At 41.0% G+C, this 11,110-nt stretch overlaps 1 long non-coding RNA gene across 1 annotated transcript; it reads right to left on the reverse strand.

The window, feature by feature from the left end:
* Positions 1-4,053: 4,053 nt before the first annotated feature.
* Positions 4,054-10,532, reverse strand: LOC109309550. Its single transcript, XR_002100956.1, has 3 exons — positions 10,383-10,532; positions 5,189-5,270; positions 4,054-4,188 (listed from the first exon to the last, which is right to left on the reverse strand). It is a non-coding gene; the product is annotated as an uncharacterized LOC109309550 (long non-coding RNA).
* Between the last annotated feature and the right edge of the window lie 578 nt (positions 10,533-11,110).

The following is an 11,110-nucleotide window of genomic DNA, read 5'->3' on the forward strand; positions in this document are numbered from 1 at the left end:
CCACACCCCAGTAAACTGCCTCAATGGGTGGGCCAAACCAGGTGTGGGTACCCAGTCAGTCTCTAAACCTGTAGGGAGATAGGGACACAACTATTATTGCATGCAAAGTCTGACTCTGGCTGCCTGGGCAGACAAGACCCTTGTACAGTCCAATGGCCGTGATGGTGGTACAGCAATGTGTCGTGGATCACACAGAGAAGGACAAGGCACAAAACATGTCCTCGTCATCCACTGCATTTGAGCCAATCTCCAGATGTCCTGACATTGTCCTGCCACAGGTTACCAATTGGCTCAGATGAGAGAATGAGGCTGATGCTACACACCTCTTCCTCACTCCAATCCAAAACTCATGCAACTCACATCCACATCCAGTCTCATGTAGGGTTCAGATTATGGTTGTATGAGATAGTTTGGATATGGATGATCTTGCCTCAAGCAGGAGGTTGAACTACATGACTTCTGGAGGCCCCTTTCAGCCCTTTGTCTATGACTTCTGTAAAACAAAACTCCATGAAAAGATAAAAAGGGGTAAATATCACATAATGAACTAGACTTCAAAATCAGTTTAGAAAAGACAAAAGCAGTTAGCCATATTAGTCTGAAGTCAGGCAGAAGGCAGGATAGAGTTATACTTTATGAATTTCTGAAATATTTAATCTTTAAAATATAATTTTACACTGCCTTAGAAAAGATGTGACCTTATATACATGTTACTATTTTAAATCTTTCTGAACTCTATTACAGACTTTTTATTGATTATTTTTATATAAGCAATATATAATTAAAAATACTAACTGACTATCTCCCTAAACTTTCACTCCTGCTCTGACCAGTAGGGTAACCAGCATATTACATTTGGAACAAGAGGTAAATGTTTCTAATGGATAGGGTAGAATCAGAGAAGGACAGAAAGATGGCTTTCAAGGAACCTGCTCTCCATCATTTGTTCATGTTCGAAACACAACTGAGAAGATCCTGGAAACTGCTTTACTTTACATCAGGTTCTCAAGAAATGAAACAAGACCAGGTCCCACCAGCCTTCCTTATCATAGATTCACCTACCCACTGTTTTGACAGCAATGGGAAAAGAATAGGAGACTGCTCTGCTTGCCCTAAGCCTGATGGTCGTTCCCCTATTCTGATCTGAATTTGGCCCATTGGCCCATATTTAGTTAGTTTCCACACTAATCCAGTTAAATATTACACCCCATTGTTTCTGTCACTATTTCTATGAAAAATAACATAGGATTTGCAATTAAGATAATGTTCTGCTTAATTATTAATTGACTCAGCAACCATTTCCAAGGGAACTCTGATTAAAGAAGCATAAGAACCCTTAACCTTTAGGAAACTGGCAGCTTGGCCCTTCATGGAGCCAATCTGCCCTCCAAGGTCATGTCCAGATGAGCAGGAATATTTGCATCCCTGGAGATAAGTAGCAGCAGCACTCCTTATACCTCTGCTACTTGTCCCTGGAGAACACCTATACCATACACACTCTGGCATGTGGCAAGTTACCCCAAAAGCCTTACCTGGTATCCTGGGGGCCTCTGAGAGCTGTAACAATGGCAGGAAGCCTGGCCAGCAGCTGGGGTGTGGCTCCAGTCAGCCAGACTTTGGTTTTGGGTGGTGTACACTACTGCTACATCCGCTGCCCTGCTTTTTTTTGGCAATGGTCAAAATAACTCAAAAAAACCCCTGTACTGCAAAGTAGCAGCATGAGGAGCGCCTGAACATGTGGTGTGTGGCACTGCAGACAAGTCTGTGCACCACACACCCATGCTCATCTGGATGCTCCCAGATCTCTACGCTGAGCTTCTTTTAAATTCAATGACAATTCCAAACTATACCATTATCTGAGAGCTGAAGTCATTATGGCATTAGGGTACAATTAAAGAGTCTTTTAACATTTGCTGAATTACCTACGTTCGCCCAGTAAGTGCTTTTCTGTACAGATAAATTTAAAACCAAATTTAGCTGTCAGCTAATTTGTGAAAATCCAGAACAAATCCCCTTCCTTCAACAGAGTAGCTCTGACAATGTTTCCAATATACATGAGAACTGAATTTGACCCTTATAGTGTTTATGCACAGTTGCCCTTGTTATGATGAGAATAGCAGCAGTGTGATTGCCACTATTTTGAATTATTTTATTGGTGGTCTGGTTTGTTGACTATTAAGAAGGGGCTACATCTGGTCAAGTGTGCATTCAGTCAGTTAAAGGCTTCTATTCCCAAATGTGTATTCCAAAATTCAGACACTATACTGACCAGATTTAAAATAAAATAAAGAAACATCCTTTTCTTTCTTTTTTTTTTCCTTATAGACACTGGATGTGCAGAATTAAACACCATATACCTCCCTGAAGCTGTTTCTTTCTCATACCATCTGGTAATGGGAGTATCATTTATACCACATAAAACTACGACATCTGGAAAGGAAAGGCCAGTCTGATAAGATCACACACAAAACCATGACAAACCATCTTTTAACCAACCTTTCTACTTTTTCGAATGTTGGAGACTAAATTAGTGAATACTTGTTGTTAACAAGAGCTTAAAGGTGGATGGGAGAAACGTGCAGAAAGTTTAGTTTTTTCCTTCAAGTGGAAAATGTTTAAGATAAAAACCAGGATGATGATGAACCCCATGAAAAAATAACTTTATAAATAACTGACACAAAAGTAAATTCAGTGAAGTAAAGAATGGAATTATATTGCACAGTAGGCACATCTACATGTGCAGATGCTCTGGGTTGGGTTCATTATAGAGAAATTTACTGCAGAATAAAACCCCAGGTAGGTGTCTACACATGCAGAGAACCAGAATCAGACTTGTTGCTCATGGCAGCAATCTGCTCCTGCCCCCTCTAGCCTTGCAGCAGCCAGGGGGATCTCTAGGCTTCCTCCGAGTGCTAGCCCAAGGTCTAGCAGGGAGCATAGGGCCAGGATACAGCAGTCTTCTGGCAGGCGTTGGCAGATTGCTCCCTGCCCCTGGGAGCTGCCTGCTGCTGCTGTGGCCCCTGCCACTGGAGCCTGGTTGGGGACAATGTCCCCCTGCTGCAGAAGCAGGGGGCTCCCAGCCCCAGCTCCCCAACTGAGGGTAGGGGGCTTGGAAAGAGCTGGAGGGGAGAGGTAGCTCCCAGCCCCCTGTCCCAATCTGCTAGTGGGATAGCTAGCAGCAAGCCCCTTCCTGGACAGGGATTCCCCAAGACTGTGGAGTGGGGCATGGGAGTGAGCTCCTTGCTACTGGGGCAGGGGACATTGTCTCCATCCAGGCTCTGGTGGCAGAGCCCACTCAGGCAGAAGGCAGCTCACTGGAGCAGCCTCCTGACCCCTGCTGCATCCAGGAGCAAATTTGCCTCTGGTTAGCTATCTACATATGACATACTGCGCAGTAAGTATTCATGAATAAATTTGCTACTTGTATTTAAAGGTAGCAAATTTACTCATGATTAGAGGAAATTACTGTGCAATAAGCATTTTGCAGTAAACTAGATGGTATGTAGTAATTTCCTCTAATCTCAAAGTGTCTCATGTAGATGTGTCCAATGTTCAGGAAAAGAAAGAAAATAGTATGTCCCAATTTAAAGATTAATCAGAGGCTCTTTAGTGTGCTTTGATGTTAGAATTGAAATAACTGAGGCTCTTAACTTTAATGATATCTTTTAAGCGACTTTAAGAGGGCTAGCAGACTAGATCAGGAGGTGAGATGCGATTCTCTTTAGCTCTTGCTTGGAAGGAGCTTCCTTCTCCATCTGTGTCAGGTCTTCTGATCAGACAGAAAACAAAAGTAAACCAAAAATAAGGGCAGACAACTATAAGACAAAAATGCAACCAAAAAGCAGGATTATAATTCTTCAGACTGAAGGGATCTTACACATGGAAACAGGTGAGTATTGAAAAAAAAAACCTGTTTACTGGAAAAAGAAATTCTTACAACTAAACTAGAGGTAGGAACTACTATTTCTGTTTGCAGATTTTAGCCAGTCTTTTTACTGAGCTGTGGACCCTCTCATCTAAAACTAGCCTCCCAAACCTCATCACTGCTGCTGCAGAGAGAACGAATATGTTCCCATTTGTACAGAAAATGTAAAATGACACCTTGTATTACCTTTCTTAAAGCTCGCTTTTGGTTCTTTTCCAGCAGAAGGACTACCCACAGAAGGATTTCTTCTTCTTTCTTCACTCCTGGAAATTTCAAATCATTTTACGTGGTTAATCAGGGTTATGTCTATACTGTTCACAGAGCATGTTCCAGCAAGCATATTCCCAACCATAACCCACCTGCCTACTTAACAGATGTTCCACATGTTCCAGATTCAGAAACATGCTGGTTAGACAACTATATAGTCATCATCAGTGGCAACACTGGAGACTATGTTCTCAAGAAACCTGTATATAGGGATATCCCAAGAAGAAGCATATTTCCATATTTTGGGCCTGCAAGTATGACTGGGTGGGCAAGTTGTGCTGAGACACAGCTTAACCAAGACTCATGGCTTCTGTGCTATAGACATACCCAAATGGTCCTTGCAGATACAAATCTCCTTCAGATATGTATCTCTGCTTTATTGTCTCAGTTTCTGGTATATCTTCTATACAATGAGGTACCATAAAATTGCACAGTTTTCCACACAATTGTCATAGAATTGCACAGTTGATAAGCCAAATATGGCTTCATCTTTCATCTGTAAGTCTTAGTATGATTTCCTTTGACACATTTGATATGTCTGTTTATACATTCAAGTTTAGTTTGCTTTTTTTTGCTTCTGAGCACTGTGCCAGAAATTTAGAGATAAAGGGCATTTATACATGTGCTCTGGGAGTGGGTGAGGAACTTTAATTAAAGTGTCTCTGACGGCCACTCTAAAACTCCTAGTGTGTCTTATGTATATGCATCCCCACACTTTAAAATGGTGGTGAGGGCGCTTCATCTAAAACTCACTCGAGGTTTTAATGAAGTGCTTCCACTACCATTTAGAAGCACAGGGATGCTGATACATGAGACACTGGAGGCTGCTGGAGCACAGGAATTACCATGCTCCAGCAGAGTCAATTAATCAAGTCTGCTCCAAAGCGCTGTAATTACAGCATGTTGGACCAGCCTTGCTGCTTGTGTATAAACACCCCCACCATATCTTTCACTCAGTTTCTTATCTATTTAATAGAAAGTTCTGACAATCATTACCTTGCACGGAAATATTTAAGTCACCAATTGGTGCTTCAACTCCATTTCAGTCCTTTTGAATGTGGTTACTTGAGTCCCAATTCTGTAAAAACGCAGACACATGAGTGATTAACTCATTTATATTAATGAAATTACTTTAATGAATCAAGTTGCACGTGGGCTAGATCCACAGAAGGACTTACATGCTTAAATGTATCATACAGGTAGAACACATATGCACAAATCCATGTCTAACTGTAGATATTTTCACATTTCTGATTATGAAATCCTAGTGCCAGAGAGTTCAGCACACCAGCTTATGCTCAAGTCCCAGAAGAATTCTTAAACAAGCTGTCATTCTGAATGTCTCACTTGTGGGGTCCAAGCTCTCCCCAAAGTATTTCCCTGCCCATCTGTTGTGTGAAGAGCTCAGTATTTAGGATTAATTGAATTTATTTAGGGTTAATTAACTTTTGGACTCAATATTCAGGATTAATTAACTTTTGGTCAATTATTTAGGGCTTAATTGTAACTTTACATTTTTTCTAACTTTTTTTTTTTTCCACAAAGCCAGAGCAGACGCCTGATTGCGATTTACAGATATTTCCTCTTGTGAAAGTCTAGTGCTTTCTGTAGGAATGTATATAATCCTGCCACTCAGATCCTGATCATCCTCTTTTGTTCTAGCCCACCGTGCCTTTGATGTTAAAAGAAAATCCAAAGGGAAAAGTGAATATTGGGAAGCAAATTGTTGTTTCTTAACACAATTCCTCCAGCTATCTAATCTCATCACAGAGCTCCTCCATCGCCAAACCCTGCCCTCACCACACCAGCTGTTTAAGGGCACAATTTCTGAATTATCATCCGTGGTTAGTGCATCAGCAGGGACCTGATCTATGATCATGCCACTTAAACTAAACCACATGGTCATAAATCAGGTCTTAGGAATGCCTGCATGTAGCCAAAGACACTTGAAGAAGAAGGGTTCTGCTCTCAAAAGTGCATGGAGAAGACGGTGTATTTTATTCAACAGGGGCTGATATTTTCAGTGTGTCCAGATTCACTGGTATGTTACTTGGACTGTGAATACAGACAGACAGATATGTCCTCAGTAACGAGCAGAAGGTGCACACTCCTGCATGAAATGGTTCTGTTTCTTTTGCTTACTTCCGTAGATAGCGCACCCTTTTCCTGCCTACATGGCATATTCTAGGATTTGGAGTGAACAGTGAGCAAAACTGATTCTAAATAACTAAAATCATTGATTTCTCAATAGTACAGCTGTAATGAGTAGGACTATATGTTACATATGCAACATTCATTTTTTCTTTATTTCACTGCATTATATATTTCACTTGATTTTATGAAATATGAAAGTTATTGATTCCTGCTTAGACATATTTTATTAGGGTTGCCTCACAACCATCTTCAAGGTACTCTCTAAGATTTCAAGTTTGATTAACAATGAAAACTAATTTCACTGAATAATCAAAGATGATTTAGTCACTGTGTGGCTTTCCATACATCTGTTAAAATTATTTAAAAGCAAAAATATTTTCCTTGCTTGGAAAAATATATTGCTGAGACCAGTTTGCATAAAGTTTTTCAAGTGAGTCCCTTAAATAAAGAGCTACAATTGGCTTTTTGCCAAAAACATTTTCCCTAGAGCTCCTAAAACTATCTATAAACTAAACTAATATATATAAATGTATATAAGCAGATGAATCATATAACCTTTCTGAAAAGGAACTAATTCATAACCATATTTAGTAAACCCTGCTTCCAAAAAACCCAGTGCTTTTCACTTGCTCTGTAGTGAACAAGGTTTGTTGTAAATTACTAAATTCAGCAAATACTTTCTCAAGTGTATTTGTTATTTGAGCATAGTGATAAATATTAAGAAGAATATATATTTCTTGGAGGTAATTTACTATAAGTCTCAGTAATTAAAATTTAGGATGAGTTGTTAGGAGCTATAGTAATATAACAGAAATCAATTTTTGGATCCTCCTGCCCCAGGAAATTAAATGGTACCATGTCCCACCTCATTCTCCTATTGTATATGTACAAAGAGTAGCTGCCAAAGAAAGTGGGAGAAAGTGCAGCCTCTGCAAAAATAGAGGTAAAATCCTGCAAATCAGCTCAGGTACCCTAGCACACCAGGAGGCAGAAATGACTCTTAGCATTCATGATATTATTTTCTGTAGAATTCTCAATGAAAAACGTGTTTTTCATCAAGACTGAAACTAGCAATGAGAAAATGCATCTATGATAGCGTTGCAATGTTTGATTACATTTGAATTTAGCATGGCTCAACAGTCACCTGGCTTTTAAGTAACTGGTAACAACTCTAGACCATGCTGCTGATGGTTAAATTCCCATTCAGGATTATCCGATCTCACTACAAAGCTAGGGCCCAAGGAAAAAACATGAATAATCTGAACATTCCAGGGTCACTATCTTTGCTCTGTTAAAAAAAGAGGGTAAGACTCAGGAGATGCTAAGAGCTAGCCATGTACATGTGTACCCAGGGGCTGTTAGCTGATGGCCCAGGTATGGCGGGGCACAGACTGGGCCCTGGACCCAGGTGCAGAGTTGCATGGCAGGGTGGGGCGATTGGGTCAAAGCCCACCAGGGCCAGGCGGTGGTCAGTGCGGGTGTGGAATGCGACTAGCATGGCAGCGAGCAGAAGGCCGTCACACTGGTCACTGCTGCTGCAGGGAGGGTGAGGAGCATCTATGGGGCAATGGGCACAGGCTCTTGGGACTGCATCCTGGAGGGCTATGCCAGCAGCCTACATAATGCTTGGGGCCAGAGAAGTATGTGGTCAGGTAACAAAGCATTGGGCAGCTTTTTAAAGAGTGGTGCTGGCACCAGGCCAGCTTTAACTGGAGCCTGGAGCTCCCCTTGGCTGCTTCAGACCTAAACAGCTCCACCTCGCCTCAGTTTGCTCCTGACCTGTGTGCATGTGTAGACTGTGCACCCTGGAGTAGTTTACTGTGAAGCAATTTGCTGCACAGTAAATTCATAACCATTAATTGCACATGTAGATGTATCAATTATTTAATATACTTTAAAAGCTCTATGATAACAAATAAGTAGCAATCCTAATTTTATTCACTAAGCACATGAGTAAGCCTTTTTAAGGTGAGAATGACAGTAGGAATTTAGCCTCCCTTGGTTCTCTCTGTCAGAGAAGCTGGTGCTGCGAAACAGGTCATCAGTTATATTCCCCTGACAAGACATCTGCAGTTAGCATACCTTACCATTCCCTAAATGTTTGCATATATGTAATTAGTTTAAAACATTTCTTAATGATGCCTTAGCAATCTTTCTTGTTGGGCTTATTCATTATCTAACTGCTGACATTATTTGGAATAATTTTCCTCACACCATTCTAAGTTAATTTTCCTTTAATTTAAAATCACCAGTGCTGATTCTCTAGCGTCGTGCTAGGAGCACAAATGTGAAGGTTAGGAAATATATGCAAAATATCTGTGACATCACCAACCAAATTCTGCAGGCCTCCTGGCTTCTCTCATCTATACAGGCTGTGTCTACACAAAATGCATACTAAGCAGTAGCTCTTTGCTACTATGCAATAGTGTCGCACGGCACAAACTATGACATGACACTGCTGCACAGTAGTAGCGAGCTACTGCCCAGTAATAATGAGCTACTGTGAAGTACACATCACCACAAAGCCATGCAGGAACACTACTGTGCAGTAATTCCAGTAACTGCACAGTCATTTAGTACTCAGGTATGCAAGTGCTAAATGACCGCACAGTTAACAACCGCATAGTCAGCATGTATGGCTGTACCAACAAGCTTTGGGGACCCTATGGCAGCTGTGGGCTTGAGAGAAGGACTTTTTCCCCCTGCCCCACTCTAAACCAGCACCTGTGTCTGGAAATGGGGAAATGGTTTGAGCTGCCATAGCACTCACTCAAGTTTCTGACATACTGAAGTAATGGAAACCAGCTTTAATTTCAAGAATTATTATCATTTAAAAACAGAACTTTCAAAAGAGCAAGAAATTTGATAAATATATACATTTGTACCATATGAGTGTGCTGCTTTAGATGCAATTATTTAACTTCAATCTGCTTCAGACTTTTTAGGTGTAATGTTTTACATTGCGCTGAACAATATCTTTGGCAATGCTCTCATTTGGAAACCAGAGAACACAATATCAGAAGAGTTTTTCAGTAGTAAGATAGCCTCAGTGTGGGAAAGAATGAATTCTCACATCTTGCCACAAGATTTCTATTGGTGCATTACATGCACATGGGTAAAATCTAGCATTTAATTCACTGTTACAAATTGCAATGCAATGAAAGTGGAAAGAAAGTCAAACTATCTACAGACAAGATACAGATAATGCTCTGCCCCCATTGGGTGTCAATAGAAAAATAATATTAATTTTGAAGAGGATGAAAATCTGTAGGAGTGAAAGAATAAGAATTTAGCAGATAACAAGATCAACATTTTTTAAAGGGATCACCATTTTGGATGCCCTAGTTTTTTATTCTAACTTGAAACACCTGGGCTTGGTTATCTGACGTGTTTGACAGTTCCTTTTGATTTCAGTATGATTTTCAGGAGTTCATTACCTGCAAAAATCATGCCTTTTGATGTCTCAAGATTGGTTCCCAAAATCAGTGGTCACTTTTGATAATATTAGCCAGAAGGTTTTTACTTCAGGGAAAAGTATGAAAAATGCTGAATGTACAGTTGATCAGGTTATGCTTAAAAAGAGAAGAGCTAAGAAATGGAAGCATTCATTCTACAAGAGTGAAATAGGTCTCTCTGCAGAAGATATTTTATTCATAGATTGTAAAGTTAGAAGAGACCGTTAAATCATCCATCCTGACCTCCTGCATCCCACAGACATAGACTTTCATCCCATTATTCCTGTATTGAGCCTAATAACTTGCATTTGACTGAAGTATATTTCCCATAATTATTCTAAGGGGAAATTGTCTGAAAATGAATGGGTACTAAATACAATATTTAGTGTCATCAATGTCTATCTAATGCTGTTAAGTCATTTTTTTCAAAATTTGTAAAATAAATCAAATAACTTCATAGAGCTTCCAAGTTGATCAGTACTAATGGGATGTCTGTGCAGCACAATGCAGTGCTGTGAAGGGAAACTCAAGTGAACGCTGAATGACTGAGTTTGCTACTGGAAGCAGAATAGCTGCGTTACCTCAGCGCTCTACCTGGGTATAATCCAGGAGGTGCTTGCTTGGGATGCTGCAGCCTTGTTTAGTCTCTTACAGTGTCCCTTGAAGCCAGCTCAGGTTTGGCTTCTTGAGCAAGGGGGGAGCCCAAGCTCCGTCCTACTCCTTCCCACTCTAAGACCTTAGACCAACACCAACAGTGCCATATCCTCAGACCAAAACCTTTAGACCAACACCCTTAGCACCTGATTGGAGGGATGCAGGGCCCTGGGCACATCTAAGCCCCAGGGCTGGGACTGGCAGAGAGAAGCTGCTGGAGAAGAAGCTCCTGCAGGAAAGGAAAGAAAAGCTCTGTGATAGTTTGGCTGCCTGAGATGCTGCTGGTGCTACTGTGCTGCTTACTAAGTTACTACCTGTTGTCATTTAAAGTGGTGGACTGGGATGAGCCTGTAGGGGAGAAGGAGACCTCACTGGGGCACACAACCATGTCATGTAGAGGCCCCAGCAACAGTGAGGGCATGCCTTACCACACACACAGTTACACATGTTACAAGTTTTGCTTGTCAGCAGCCTTAGGTGCAGTTTCCCAGAAACCCCTTCACCTATCTCCTTGAAAACTGGCAGGCTTTGTGTCCCCAGCAGAGGCTAGCATGCCTGCAGTTTTTACCCCACTGTGACTTAACACACACACACACACACACACACACACACACACACACTCCCATGTCACTAGTATTGCTTGTCAGCATCCTGA

This window comes from Crocodylus porosus, unplaced genomic scaffold (genome assembly GCF_001723895.1).
Source record: "Crocodylus porosus isolate Cpor-Errol unplaced genomic scaffold, CroPor_comp1, whole genome shotgun sequence".
Taxonomy (NCBI): Eukaryota; Metazoa; Chordata; order Crocodylia; family Crocodylidae; genus Crocodylus; species Crocodylus porosus.